This window comes from Rhyacophila brunnea, unplaced genomic scaffold (assembly GCF_057557595.1).
Source record: "Rhyacophila brunnea isolate RB1 unplaced genomic scaffold, BYU_Rbru_1.0 scaffold_11, whole genome shotgun sequence".
NCBI classification, from domain to species: Eukaryota; Metazoa; Arthropoda; class Insecta; order Trichoptera; family Rhyacophilidae; genus Rhyacophila; species Rhyacophila brunnea.
In genome coordinates, this window is record NW_028232763.1 from 11193594 (window position 1) to 11210297 (window position 16704).

The following is a 16704-nucleotide window of genomic DNA, read 5'->3' on the forward strand; positions in this document are numbered from 1 at the left end:
AATCGACCCAAAAAGATTTTTCGTAATGGTTATATTATATTTACCACGCTTTTCTTAGCTCGTATTCTTGTTTGTCCGGTGGTTGTTTATCCAGTACAAATCTTGCAATCGATTTTTAACTGACTTCCCGACTAGCTAGACATTTGAAACTTAGAATATATGTGAACACGATGCCAATGCATTGTTTTAATACTTTTAGCCATCTTTAAGTAGAATCGAATTCATTTTCAGTTCATTCTGTTTTGTATGAAAAGTTATTTCGGAAGAAATCCGTAATCCAAACCACTATTATTGGTTGCTACGGGGGTGGTCCTAGCAACTAAATTATTAATATATACGTGCGTTACTATGGAAATCAAAATGATATTTCAGTATTGTATATTTGTCCGCATTTGTCATTTGACCATTATCCTTCCACTATAAAAATACATATCTATTAGTATTAGATATATTATAATTGTTGAAAATCCAATAATTGTGCAGTCGTATACATTAAAAATACTAACACCACGATAAAATTATGCTTATACGATGTTAATTGATATATTATGACATATCACGCTCGATTAAATTATATTTTAACATTTCTATATCATAAACTTGTTATAATTTGGGACTGAAAACTCTATTTAATATTCACCCATACTGAAAGCTATGTCACACAACTACCATTCGATCTAACTGCCATTAACATCTATGGATATATATTTTAACATGTATACCTACATATATATATGATATCTCCTACATCATTGTCCTCGTTCTGGCGTTGAGTTATGTGTTGGGATTCCTAGGAACACGTCTGACCACAATCTCCGCCAGACATTGTTTACCTATTATCCCTTCTGAATTATAAATGACCATTAAATCGTGTAGAAAGGTTTTATCTGTAATATTATAAGTACGTTAAAATAGAACTAAGCAATTTATAATTTTACACAACGCTTTACATTTACAATATTTAAAACTGCTTCAATGGAAATTGTTTTATTTCGAAAAGTCACCAACTCACAATTGTGAAGAATATAAGTTATATAATATACACCGAGCCTTCGCTCTCTCTAATTTATCGCATGCTGGATGGGGAATGGGACGACTGGCCTCCGGACAATTGGACGCCGCATTGTCGTAGACACGTATACAGAACGTAGACGAGGTATTTTAATCAGTTTCTATCTACTACTTAGTAGTTTGAATTCATTTTACTCTTAACATAATGTATTATTTATCGTGGATTGAGAATTACCATGCCTAAGGCTTTATATAGAATAAAAAACTCTTTTTTCGTTGGAACTTAAACATATGCACGATTAAATCATTGTTTACGTCTGCATATTTACATTCTCACCAACTATTAAATCATAATATAATCATTTAAATATAAATAATAATATTGAATATTTTTTTTAAAGTACCTATAAGTACCTAACATCTATTTATTTTCGAATTCCGTGGCGTCCAGTTGTCCGGTGCCAAATCGTCCTAGACCCTGCCGGATGTGCATAAAAAGAAATAAAAGTCAAAATTTCTAGAAAGCTTTTTAGATGTCATTCATTTATAGTTTTATAAAAAAAACTTATACTGAAAAATGGTAGTAATTTTATTTTTCGCGCCTTCAAAAGTTAATGTGTGCGCGCACAAGCGCACGGCGTAGAGGGGGCCCTAATCGTGGGGTTTCTGGCAAAAGTTGGTAAGTCAATAATTTAGGTATTTAGAGTTAACAGCTGATTATGTGTATATATATATATATAAATATGTGTGCTAGAAAAAAAACAATGTCATCCGATATATAGAACATTCCCATAAAGCACAAATAAATTATCATTGTGTCTGATTTAGAGGATATGTCAAATTGCAATTACTCCATAACGTGATTTCGAGACTTGTCAATTTTTTGCAGTAACCCCAATATTATTCTTTCATTGCGATAATTAACCAAGCCTATACGTATTATTGATACAGTGATGGAAAGTTAATTAAAATATTATATATACACTCTTAGTTTTTGTATTCTTCACTATTGAATATCGTGAGCTAACTCAAATGTTCTCTTTATATCCCATGTCATCAATCAATGCATTTTGAAGTCCGTAGCGTTCAACACTGCGGTCGGACCATTGTGTAGGCCGTAGGAACCTCCCCTTCGTGTCGATCCTAGATGTTTTCGTAGACGTTAGACTTCCCCAAAAAGCCATATTGTCATAAATAATTTCATAATGTAAATATATTCACAAGAGGATTATGCTAATGTTTTTTTTTTTTTTTTTTTAAAGAATAACCAAAACTTTTAAAATTTTATCTATTACTGTTTGATTTTTGTGGTTATGAACTTTTTACTATAAGCCGATGATATGGTCTAATTGTAATCAATTTTATACGAATGACGTGTTTTTCACGCCTGTCTGTCATTTTCGAAATAATTGCCGTATCAGAGGTAAAACTGACTAACTTTTCATAGGTATATTTACAAAAAAAGGTAAAATAACTTTTGTGCCTATACATTTATAATATCATCATCATCATCGTCAGTCGGAGTCATTAAAACTGTTTAAGTCTTGAAAGTTAAATATGATATATTAATATATTATAAACATAAGCTAAATGACCATGTCATTATATTATATTGAAGTTTGTTAATTATAAACTTGTCTGATTAATTTGTATACATGTTATAAGTTCTAATACCACTTTAAAATAAACTTACCGCTTTCAATAATAACGCCAAGGTGTGTTATTGAATTTCTTGGAATTCACAAAACAATTATTTAAGTCGGCGGCGTATATATAGTTTGGCAGTGTTAGTTTTTGGGAAAATTTTCCTCCATATCCGTCAAAACATGAAAATAGTGTTCAGATGTTCATTAAATACGCCAAATATACATTTGTGAATAACTCGATTTTCGATAGATGATTATTGCAGTATTTAATTGTTTGCCATTTTTTGCTAGCTAATGGCGACTAAGAAAGTCTTTTGTACAATTAGTGTACCTAATGAATATGTAATGTATTAACACTGTCAAGTATAAATAACACGTGCAGACCTGGCACCACCTAGCACGCTCGTGAAATGCATTTTTGTATCTTTTAATTGAGTCGTGGTATAAATCAATCCAGGCTGATTCATGTAACAATTGGAGTGACAGATTGTATTGAAGGCTTTAGCTTCAGCTTACGACGTGTTTTTTTCAATACTGTCAGTTTGATGTTTGGTTTTAGAATTATAGTCATCTACATTATGAAGAATACAATCTCTAATATTTGCGATTGGAAATATGGAAGAAAACTGCTTATTATAGTCACGAATTTAGAAAAATTCACTCACCTAAAGAAAAATACGTGAGTGCGCGTACGGTGTATTTTGGTTATTGTATCATTTTCAACACTCGCAACATAACGTATGTTATGACCCAATCAAATCAGACGTCAACACGATCAAATTGATAGTTTTATGGTTATATGTTGTATTTAAGGTTGACGAATGTTCACGACTGTGTAAATATTTTTTTTGATCAAAAGTTTTAGATAAAATAAAATACAATATGTATTACCAATTCCACATAGATACGTTCATAAAATATTGTATTTAATTATGATTCATGGCTTCAATAAATATATTGTTAGTTTGTGAAACTGTCTATAGCTGTGAGATTGTATATTTTGTATCGGTTGTGAACAGAGCGTTGGAGCGGACCCTTTTTTGAGTTCCTCCGCTCCGGGTAAAAAGTTTTAATCAGTATTACATGTATACAAATGTTAAAAAAATATGTAAGTAGTTTTAAAATAATCAAAATCTGACAACAAATCGTCTCTCATTATTTGCCTCTTCAGTAAAAAAAAAAGTGAGGTTATCTATCACTCGGCAGTTTTGCCATATTTAAAATAATTCCAGTGTTGAAAAGTGTCAAAATATATCTACTGTTTTCATTAGATTTTAGTATAAAAATTTCATAATAACAAAAAACAACCGGGGCAGTGGAGCACTACAAATTTTTGGTGCTCCGGGTACAATCTAATTGCTCCAGTGCTCCGTGCTACTGCTCCGAGCTCCGCTCCAATGCTTTGGTTGTGATTGTCCTATTAAGTTGGGGAAACAGGTTATAAACATGTTTAATTTTAATTTTTATTTACAAATAATCCGTATATCGGCTATTTTCAAAATGTGTTTGCCGCTGTATTCCTCATAACTGAACAGTACCAAAATCAACTGTTAATCATTAGTATAATACTCAAATAATATACTGTAATAGAAATAGTACACGAACGAAATTAAAAAAAATGTTAATTAAGGCTTAATGGAACTCATCTGATAGAATTCTACTTGGTTCAAATAGTTTTCACTGTCTGCCTACAGGCCTCAGCAATTATTTTGAAATATCGTTTCTGTGAGAACTTTTGACTGAAGGCGTCAAATTTTCGAAAGCTTTGCGGTACGGGCGGCCGCCCTTGACTCGTGAAAATCTCATTATGAAAAGAATAATGAGTTTGCGTAACCAATGCATTTAACGTATTCATTATGGTTCGCGAAACATCTAACTTAAAATAATAAATGGTCAAATTCTTTAGAGAAAACCGTACACTTTTACCAATATATCTTCTAGAATTCCAACCCGCTTCTATTATTTCTTCGTTGTGCTTTCTTCCTCGTTAAAGACTGAATATCACCATCTACATTTTAATTAATCTTAATTTTTATTTAACTTATTCCGAGATTATAATCTCATCTATTCATTCAACACAGTAAGATTTTTAACTTAGGAAACATTTCTTTTGTTGTCAATAATAAGGTTCGTCTTTTGAAAAGTTTTCTTTTTTCTGTAATTATTATTACAGTCCTTTATTTACTCATTAGCTTTTATTGAATGGGAAAGAATACACTTTGAGTCAATAATATCGTACAATATAATATATCACGCCAAATTTTATGACCCAATTAAAAATTCCAATAGAAAGTTTAGGCAAATATATTTTACGTAATAATATTTAATAATTGTTAAAAATATATATAATGCACATGTTGATAAAAGAATGTTTACTTTGAAAAAAATGCTACAACCACGAGTATCGTATTTTAGTGGTCAACAAAATAGTCGCTTCTTCGTCATTTATTTATTTAAGAATACAAAGCATTGTGGACATAACAGATCTAAATTCAAGACGTACACAAAATGAGATTTACATTATAACAAATATTACAATATAGAATATAATAATAATAATATCAGAAAAACAAATTTAATCAAAACATACGTAAGTACAATTTAATACAGAAAAATAAAATTTTGAAAACAAAAAAATACAATTTTACACAGAAAAATAAAGTTTCAAAAACAAAATACAAAGTACATCACTGAAAATGTCTATGTCTTTAGGGAGAGCATTTACTAATCTTGCACCCTCGCTAATGGTGCCTGATAGGAATGCTCTCTTGCTGTCACAGTTTTTGGAGGTTAAAAATACTATTTTAAGCAATGTCATGCCGTAGATGCATATAATATTACATTATATATATATTAATATTACGAAGCAGACAGGAGTACGCGATATAATAGACGTTGCCAAACAGCTGAAATGGAGATGGGCGGGGCACATTGCTCACCGAAAGGACGGCCGCTGGACAAATGCCGTCATCCAGTGGTACCCAAGGGGCATGAAACATCCATAGGGCCGCCCTAAAAGCCGCTGGATTGACGAACTGGTAAAGTTCGGCGGAAATACGTGGCAGCGAACGACACAGGACCGAGAGAGTTGGAGAAAGCTTGGGGAGGCCTTCATCAAGCAGTAGATTGACCCCGGCTGATGATGATGATATTAATAATACATTATATAACTTATTTTCAATAAAGTATCCCTTACGCCCTTCTTTTGGATTAGGCATTAGATCTAAAATGAAATTATTACTAAATGCTACTTCAGTGAATAATACATATTTAAACCACTGCTTATGAACGTTTTTACCATTTTTAATAATCTAAACCAGAGCGTTATCTAAGAGATAGTTTAAAGTTGACCAATATACATTCAGTTCATATCTATTTTACTAAAAGAAACTAGATAGTGTACTGCATAAATGAAATACAGTTGATATTCGATATGTCTTTTTTCCGCATGTATCATTCATTTGGTCAGGCTTCAAAAAATGCTCATATATAATTACAAAAAAAAAATCGTTTCGATAGTTCATCTATTCACAATTTTCCCGCACTGATCGTTTAAAATTTTATTTAGTTTGTCGTATGTTTTTTGGTTCGATCGTTTTTGCGCGGAATCAAATGTGTAGATATACTGGGATACAAAAACAATGAACGCCTTCGTTTGCTGTAAACAGACCGATTCGTCTCCTCACGTCTTCAACCGTAATCTTCCACAGACCTCAGTGTTCTAAACAGAATATTGAATTATATCGTGTACTCTTAAGATTCGAATACATTATCATCACGTTATGACGTGTTGTCACAGTAAGCTGCCACTACGAGGGAAAATGTGTAATGTAGTTTTTCTTGGTATTTAAAAAGTTATAAGACTAATGCTCCCATCCCGTAGCACATTTTGAACCTTTAAACGAACATCGTCAGTTAACAAAATCTGCCGAAATTGCCAGAACAACAATGAGGTCACCTCACGCGTATCGCACTAAATCGGCAACCGCATGACTCATGGCCCATTATTTTAATTTTATTTCTTCCTCGATTTTATCTTAAATTATTATCTATGGCTAGTGTTTACGTCTATTATCTATGATCTGCTGGTTGGGTTTTGTTCAAAATATTTTCTATGGATGCAATATCGTAAGTAATTTTAACGTATATACACGTAGAAACTGTTAAGATTAATTGAAATTACTATGAATAATTAAAAATATGAATAAATTAGAGTTGGAAATTTCCATCATTGAATTTATAGAGATAGTGATCATTCAAAATATTCTGCCGAATAATGAAACCATATACTAATTTGTCACCGTACCAGCACGTGACATCACGTGACGTGATCATAATGTAATCGCAGCGTAATGAAATTTGACGGCTTCTACTCTAAACTCCATCTATTTACGCAAAAAATGTGAAATTTTAATTGTTAGTTATTGTGAATTTTCATTTTTTCCGTTATACCACATTCATTGTTTTCCTGCATTTATCGTTTGGTTTTATTATATTGGATATAAAATAATATAAAAAGAGATTTATGAAAATGCTCGTTAAGTGGTAAATATCATTAACAAGATATTACTTTAGATATCTTTGCCGACAGCCGGCGTGGATAGTGGCGCCCTCACCACTTACGAAACTGCCAATTCAGTTAATATCTCTCCATTCCTAAGTAAGCCGTTTTCCATTAATCTCGGTACTTATCGTCCGTGGGAAAATAAGATAAACGCGAAATGATCAGCGGGCGGATATGGAGAACGAAGTGCGGAAATGGAAAATATAATTTGATATAAAAATGATTACTTACGACGGAACAGGTGCTAAAAGCGGCAGAAACATTCCTCCCAATAGTAGTAGCGTTCGTTTACGTAATGTTCCTTTTTTAAATTATGGTAGAAAACGTGTCGCTAGTCGATTTGAATTGTTTCCTGTTATTTTAGATTTGTTTTGGTTTTTCTTTCAAATCCTATTTTGTGAAACTCGTATACACAATTTACTTTGAGGAAGCGAGTCTTTCGTTGCCATCGTTACAATTAAAATATATCTCATAACATTGTACACAGTTCAATTTATCATTATAATGTAAATCAGGGGTAGTCAACCTGGTACCTACCGCCCACAAGTGGGCGTTCCAGCTTTCATGGTGGGCGGTAGGGGTTTTAAAACATTTTCATTATGTTTTCACAAAATTCCCCGTGATAATTTAAATTTCAGAAAATATACTATGCATATCGCTCTCGCATAAGTTTAGTTCACGTTACGTAAGTGAAACTAAATGGCGCTATAGTGCGACCGCAAACAAAAGAGAAAAAGATATAAAAATTCTAAATCGTTCAACAATCGTTGTATCATTTAAGAAACAACATGCAGCGAACGAAGATGGATTAATTGCCTCTTATCGCATTTCACAATTAATTGCAAAAAGTGGAGAAACTATAATAATACCCTCTATAAAAGAATTAATCTCATCAGTAATGCATCAGGAAACCGCCTGAACATTTCCGAAAGAGGAGACCTTCGTTTTTTCCTCACAAAAATTGAGCCAGATACCCAGTATTTAGTTTCGCAGCATCAACCTCGGGGATCTCATTAATAGTTTAATTAATTAAATGTAATTACATCAGACCTAACCGATTTTTTTTTAAACGATACATGTTCAAACACGCGAATTACTATGATCTTACTCCCTACTTCATTTATCGTTTGTCAATTTATGGCTACGGCCGTATTTTGTAGCTTAGCCACTGGGAAATGCCAATAGAAATGCGTATTTCAAAAAAATACTACCTTATTCTTAGGCAAATAATTATTATAAAGCAAACTTTATTCGTAAAATATTTATCACATTTGAATTGTCAAAAATATAGCTTATAATCAGTATCTTTAAAATTATCTTTAAATGTGTAAATCTTGCTCATTTTTTGAATAATAAAATGCCTAATTCTTGTCAAATTTGGGATCACAGAGATTATCAGTATAATTTTTTATCGTAAATATTTCACTATAATAATGTCGACATAAATTATACTAATGGTTTTATAAATGCGTTTAAAAATTAATAAATGTAAAACATCTTAACACCACTGCATATGCATGTACTGAAATATGACTATATTCTAAAACATTAGAGCGAGAGGTTTAAAAGAATACTATTTTATGTAATAAAAATACTTTATGCAGTCATCAAATGTTAAAAATAAATATAAAGGATAGTAAGGCTTCAAAATTATGTAAATAGATTATCTACAACGTTTAAGGAATGTCCATGACCATGCTTTGAAAATAGCATAAAAGCTCCATTTTGACGTACGCTGAGCATGTCCCCCCTTAACTTGCTGTAATTCTGTTTTATAAATTCGATAAAGTAAAGTTACTTTCCTACTACATAAATCACCATTACGGTGGAACCGGTGAAAATACTAATAAATATATTTTTTTTAATTTTACAACTATACTTACCTGTTCAACATAGACGTAGACTTTTCAATCTCTTATTTATGAAAGCCAATTTCCTCAACTTGGTCTCCGACGCACTTGTATTGGTTCAATTCTCAGCACTTCATTTGTCCATCGATTGTCTCTTTTCCGAGTTATGTGATGTCTTCCCATTTCTATGCAAACTCTATTACATCCCATACCCTTGTTTGTTCCCTTATCCAATTATTTCGTTTGTTGTCCGTACGCGTTATGCCTTAAGTTTCTTGGACCTCCCTTTTACCGAGGGTCCATGTTTCGCATATGTGATTACGTGGAGTACACCTACATACCTCCACGACAAGTATAATATATGAGGCTATTGGAAGCAAAGACAAAAAAGTCCTATTTATTTATATGAGGCCTTGTTTCCTCTGTTTCTAATAGCTTCATATGCACTGGAGTTTGTAATTCTAAGGGTGAAGTTGCTGAGATCACGGAATTTCGTATATATAAAAATATAATAATATTCTCGTGAACATAAATAAAAACTAAAGAGAGTCATAGATACTATCTCGATTTAAAAAAAATAACTATACTATAGAGATTCCTATTCAACTACCTACTATAAGACTCATCATAAATCGTCCGGTGCTCGAATTTAGAACTAAGCTCATGACAGCATAAAAAGTATTCAGTGATATGTCGAATGGTAGCATGTGGCCTCCTCATTCAGTGTACACCTTATACTGCTGGATCTATCATAATAAAATTTAATATTATTGGCAGAATTTTATCTTAATTTTTTAAGATTTCGCATAACAGTTGTAAATAGTATTGTTGGTTATTTTTCTTTGAATATGTAAAATTTAGCAGATATTCCCATGACTTTTGGATACTTATAATTAATTACCTTATGTTTTTTATATAATATATTAATTTGTCTTGAATTATCTTTATGAGAGAAAACATATCAAAATGTATAAGACAGAGTGAGACAGGGAGAAGACATTTGAAACATACCTACACGTATAAACAAAAATTCTAAATTTGAAAAATCGGAGGAATAGTTTATTTTAATCTGATCGTGACAAAAGGCTTATGATACTCTCATAATAGTTTGATAGATGCTTACAGTACGGTAATAGTATATCGAGTGATTACAGTACCGATAAATTAGTGTTTTATCTATGAAATTTACGAATAATGGGGTGCTAACTTAGGCAACATACATAAACAATCAAAAAATAAAAATATTATGGATAAGGAAGAACCCTCAGCTCAACGTCGCCGCTTGACAAATAATGGATGAGTTCAGCGAAAGCATGTTCAGCATAGTCAAGATATACAGCAGCTCACAGACTTAATAATTGAGTCTAAAATACCAGAACAAGACAGTAAAACAGAACATAATATACGTAAACGTATGAGAGAGAGAGAGAAGGAGAAGACTTATACTTCCACTTGGTAATATTTGCTAGTAAATACTATGGAATGTAGCTTGAAGATTGTTTTAAAATTTAAATTTTTTTTTATTCAATTCTCGCGATATCTATTATATATGTCCAAGTTAGCAGCATCAATAGTATGATTAATTTTAATTAATAAGTTTTGGTTGGTTTTAATCAGTAAAATAGTTCGCCGTACTTTTTATAAATAATTCGCAGAAGTCAGCGATGGATCGAACACCCATCTGTGCAGTGAAAGAAAGATAATCAGGATTTTCAAAATTACGTATTTAATCAAGCATTTTTACGGACGTATTTTGAAATATTTTTTACATATCTATACAATTGTTTGTAATTGTAAAATTACGTAAAACTAACCGTAAATTTCATCAAGAATGTTCAGTAAATATTATTATAATAATATATTGTGATAAATACTAAGTTATACTCAATTTTATAAAATACTCTATTTGTGACCATAGAATATAATTTAATTCCACTAAGAATTATTGAAGGTTAATTAATTTAACTAATGAATATAGGCACCTATTGGAGAGTTGGGACCTTTGAGGTGTGTCCTTAAACGAATGGGAAAGGACGAGGAATTTTTACGTAGCATGCAATGTAGAGTACCTCCGCCACAATACGATAAGACAAACATACAGCATTCTATAGCTAATTATCCAAGATGAACGAAATACCGCATTTCGTGACTTTAGAATCTCATTGCAGCACTGCCGAACTGTCAGAAGGTGGTTAACTTCCATTAGAGTGAGGCACGAGAAGAAGATAAAGAACACATTTATTTATCACGTTTTTGCCCAAGAACAAACGAAACTTTACGATCGTTAGTATAATATACTTAGTGAATTTATCATTTTGCAAACACAGGCGAATAATTAAGATTATAATATATATATATAAATATATATATATATATAGGTATAGCATGCTTTCACTATGGGTACATAATATCTTAATGAAATAACGATTTTGTTTTTGATATTTTAACTTCTATGGATAACTTAAAATACATTTTACAAGCAACGCCAGGATTCCAGGAACATGGCAAAACAAAAAGCATCTTCGCGCACCTAATCGACAAACCGTTTAGTTTCACGGGAATTTCGTTCATTCTGTTTGTGTTTGATAGTTTATCATTTCGATTGTGATGTAAACGGTCACTTTGTGATACCTGCACTACAATATTTGTTATCACCATTATTGAATAATAAAACCAAGTTTGCGAATGTTATTTTTTTTTTACCTGAATATACCTATATATTGAAAATTTAATACAGTTGTAGAGCCTGCCAATTCTTAATGACCAGTTGATATTCCCTTATTATATATCCAATCTGAGATTTTACAAACTAAACTATAATTTTATGTGAAAAAACAAAAAAAACTTGGCCTTTAAGTACGTATGTTTAACTGAAATACACTCCTTCTTAAAACCTAACATTATAATGACGTGGTTGATGCTTTCAGTTAGGCAATTATGGATTACACATTAATATTGTTTATTTGTTTTATTTAATTTATTGGATAGGTGTATTTAGTGACATTGGTTTATCATTTCCTATTTTCATTAAATTCCCAACATGTTACCTAGTTCCATTATCTACGAGTAATGATATTTTAATATGCTTACCCACGGAATGTATTAATATTATCAATAGTATTTACTACGGGTTTTTACAAACACTTTAATTATACAAAATATTTCAAATTAATTTTTATTCTCGATCATAATGCCTAGTCCACATGGCGTCTGTCTCGCCGAGAGTGCAAGTAGACACCTCAATTAGGTCACCTGTACTTAGACCGCGCGCGACAGTCGTCACGGCGTGAGTGTATGTGGATCGCTCAATGAGGTCACATGTACGTGGAATAAGCGCGAGTCAAAACGCGCCATGTGGATAAGACCTTACTTAGTAGATATGTAATACGGTTTTAGTCTTCCTTTATTACATTAGTATATAAACAAGAATTAACTGTATATTTGTTATCAGTGTATATTTTAGTATGAACAGTATCTGAAGATACCGAAAAGCAGTCTCAAAAAAATGACTCAAATGGAATAGTACTAAAACTTAAATCGATATTACAATATATACTTAATAATATGTATTTTTTCATTGAATGGCTAGTGAATATGTAAACGAGCTATTTATTATCACGGACATCTGATGTATCAATTATGGTTTTATTCTCAATTTTAACACAGTGACGTTTACAATAATACTCTTTTGTGTTGTTAATATATTTTATGTGGTAAATAAATGTTAATTTCTAAGATGAAAAAATACAAGGTATCATAAAGATATATGTACGTCTTTCATATAAAGTGTACATTTTATATAAGCTTAATTTTTGACCTTCACACAGCATCCGAGCCCTTACTGTGTAATTTATCAAATTTTATGGCGGTATCTTTCAGTGTACGATTATTTTGATAATACAGTGACCACTGACGACTTTTTCGTTGGGTAAATTTTTGCAGTACAGTTAGCGACGATCGCGTTTCATTATTTTTAGGTTTCAAAGCTCGCCTAATCCGAAATTGTTCATCTCGGAACTTTCCAAAAATCCGAAAATTCCACAATGTCATTAATTCGAATTTATTGTAGCCGTGAAAGTTAACGGTTTAGCACCCACCCCCTCCCTGTCAGCCATTAGCTTATTTCGCTCTCATAATTCCCAAGTTATGTATTTTAAGCCTTGATAAGTAGATTTCATAATGCTGTAATATTTTTGAAAAATCCCACGGAGACAGCTTTATTTAGTAGTGATTTACCGGGAACTCACTCAGAAATGGTGAAAAGCGTGATGCCAAGCGACATGTACATGTATGAGTAAAACCACGTTATGTAAGTACATAATAATAATATACCTATTCGTTATTTTTAACATTACAGTAGCCGAATAGTCCATGAGTCCATTGATAATAGTATAGGAAAACAGTCGTGTACTAAAAGGATCAACTTAGTACTATACATTTTAAAAACGTCCCACCAAAATTGACATTTGTGTTCAGTATTATTTGGCAAATCATCATGAAAAAAAACATATACAAATTGTTAAAAAAATATTACAACAATGAAAATATTCGAGCTACGTTTCGGGTATTACGTGAAGATTATGGTCAAAATAATTGGCATTCAGAGCTAACTATTCGTAATTTAATTGGAAGACTCGAGTCAAATTGTAAAAATTCAACTCGTTAAAAACGTAAACGTACTGCTGAACATATCGATGTTGTGAATCAAAATGTCGATGAAAATCTAGAACAATCAATTACTACAATAATTGATGGCATTGCTTACTGTATTTATACAGGATATCTTGGATATTGATTAAAAGTTAAAACCCTAACAAACACTATTTGTTTATTTATTTTTAGTACTAATTCCACATTTTATTACTTCTTTAATCCCAGAACTGGTTTCATGAACATTTCCAAGCCTTTCCAACCGAACGTCGAAAAAATTCGCAAATATCGTAACAACTTAAATTTAAATGGTGTAAAAGGGATATTTGTACGCGGCGGACAACTAAATTTGACAATCGAATACCGGCGAATTACAGAGCTTGATTTTGTGTTTTCAACTAGTAAAAATAACGGCGGATTATAGTAGTTGTCGGATAATCGAGCGGCGAGTGTACTGTATGTTCAATAATTAGAATGTTACATTCTTAAATCTTGTGAATTATTCGATGAGTTGGACTTAATATAATAATCTCGTAAGACGAACCCGGTTTTCCAATTATATTAATACAATGTAATAATGTATAAAAACTACTCAAAATTAATAAAAAAAATGAGACAAATTAAACAATTTATTTTGCTCTTCATTCTCGGATACATAGATTATAAGTACGAGCAATAATACATCGTATATTTTGAAATATTTTAATGTAATTGGTTTTTAAATTCGAAATATGTCTTTTAAATTATGACCTGAATATATTTTTTTTCATTAAAAAATAATAGCATTGTATGATGACATCTGTCAATACTTACACAAACTAATAATTTTAATATAAATCTATAATTTATTGGTTTGCGTCAACAATGATAGTTTTCTTCTATACATAATAAATTTATATTAAAATATCACTCATCCGATGTCCGGAATGACGCAAATGGTAGAACGAGGTAACAGAAATGTAGAAGTACTATGGGTCGATCCCGGCCGATAACTTTGACTTTTATTTCGTTTGTCAAGTAAATCATGACGATTTTTCGTCACAGATAAGCAAGATTTACTTTTTAGGGAATTTTCATGTACCGCGTGTAAAAAAGTATTCACTTTACTCAAGAAATAGTGAATTATACTAAACAATCTTATATGCCCTTGTATTATTGATTTTCCTTACTTTTGTGCCGCTTAAACTTGCTTCTAAATCGAAGATGTCTCATTTAAGCTGTATGTAAATGTGATAAATGTGTGAATATTTTCGATCAAAAGCTTTCAAAGCTCCGGGTCAGGACGTGTCCGCAACGCAGGCTCATCTTACCGGATAAAGCTTGTCGCTTCAAAGGAAGACTGGTCTCAGTATTGGGAGCTTATCCTACCGAACTTTTAACCGCTGAATCGGGCGCCCCTTTCAGAGCTTTTGTAATTATTGAGGGTATTAGTAGCGAGTGGGTTAAAGTGAGAAGACGATCATCGAACTTTGATATCGATACTAAACATTTCAATGGATATAGGAGGTAATCTTTTAAATCCGAAACAACTCTGTTTGAAGAAACCGTCTAAGTTTCATTCTAATTGATTTAAATTTTCTAATATTCCATTCGAATATTTTTTGTGACCCTGAGTTCGCCTTTCAGCATCTTCAGGCACTATTTTATCTCACCAATAGCTTATGCACACTGACATAGAATACAGTTATCTGTGCAACAGATTAATCTAATAAAATAACGTGAAAACCTTAGTACCTACTAGGTAAAGAATACAGAACAGATTAATAAATAATATTCCGATAAGTTATACACTACATTTTGTGAGTGTCCTACAAAAATAAACCACACATTATAGACATGCAATAGTATGTGTTGCAACCTTCAAATACACCAATATTGAATGAACATCAGTGCATAAAACGAGAGCAGTTGTCAGAACGAAATATAAGCGTATTATTAAAACGTGTTTAAGTTTATCCCTTTTTCTTCCATACTAGAAATCGGTTGCCTATTTCTCCACATTCATTAGGTATTTAGGTTCCCATTATTTTTGAGTTCCCTGGTAAAGAAGCAGGTAAAAAATACTAGTGTTGAGAATTTGTGGTGAAATTTTGTGAACACTGACGTTTTGATTTAAGGCGTTTAAAAGATTATTTAACAATAATGAGTTTAAAACGTGGATAATATAATATATAGGGCTGTCACACCGAAAGAAAAAGTATCAATATCTGATATCGGCATTATACCGATATCGGAATCGGTCAAAAGTATCAATATATTTTTGACGGCCCTATGAATATACATATTACTAAATCGCCAGTCTCTTTGTTATACAAAATTTGGTTTTATTAGTAATTTTTAAACCGTGAAAAATAAAACTAAAGTAATTTCCCTTCTTCGTTCCCAAACTGAGCATATTATGGGCATCCTCTCATTAAATATAATGGTTTTCAAACGATAATTGACAGTTAACACCAATCTGAATAGGAACCAAGCCAGGCTGTTCAATATATTATATAATCATTAGTATATGTACAGCAAGCAATCGTTCTATAATTATCAATGATGAACGTCGGTCCGGACATTTGAATACTAAACCTGCCATCGCCGAGTTGATTATGTAGGCAAGCAGTCGGAAATTACAGAACATACTATTACGCATCTGCGTGGACAATGCAAACGTCATTACTAATCATGCTACGCGTGTAGAGGAAAAACGATTATCAATAATGGATCTTCGATTAATACTTGTTATTAATAATATAATTAACTTTATTTAATGCAGATACCTAATCTATAGTCCTCCATATAATTATTAAGAAGAAACTTTACCGAATCCAAAAAATCGAACACTTAGGAAACTTTTTCGCATGAATACAGCACACAAAAATCAAAAGCCATATTAAACAAAAAATCGAATGTTTGTAAACGGTATATTGAAGAAGTAAAAGCGATAATTGCATTTTTTTGTTTTTGGATATGAACACCCGCCCTGCCCCGCACG

The 16704-nt window shown here is 31.8% G+C and overlaps 1 protein-coding gene across 1 annotated transcript in view; it reads left to right on the forward strand.

Moving 5' to 3' along the window:
* The window catches only part of LOC147078360 (tyrosine-protein phosphatase non-receptor type 13-like), a 555499-nt gene that overhangs the window by 152187 nt on the left and 386608 nt on the right, over nt 1-16704 (forward strand). The gene's annotated exons all lie outside the window — the stretch shown is intronic.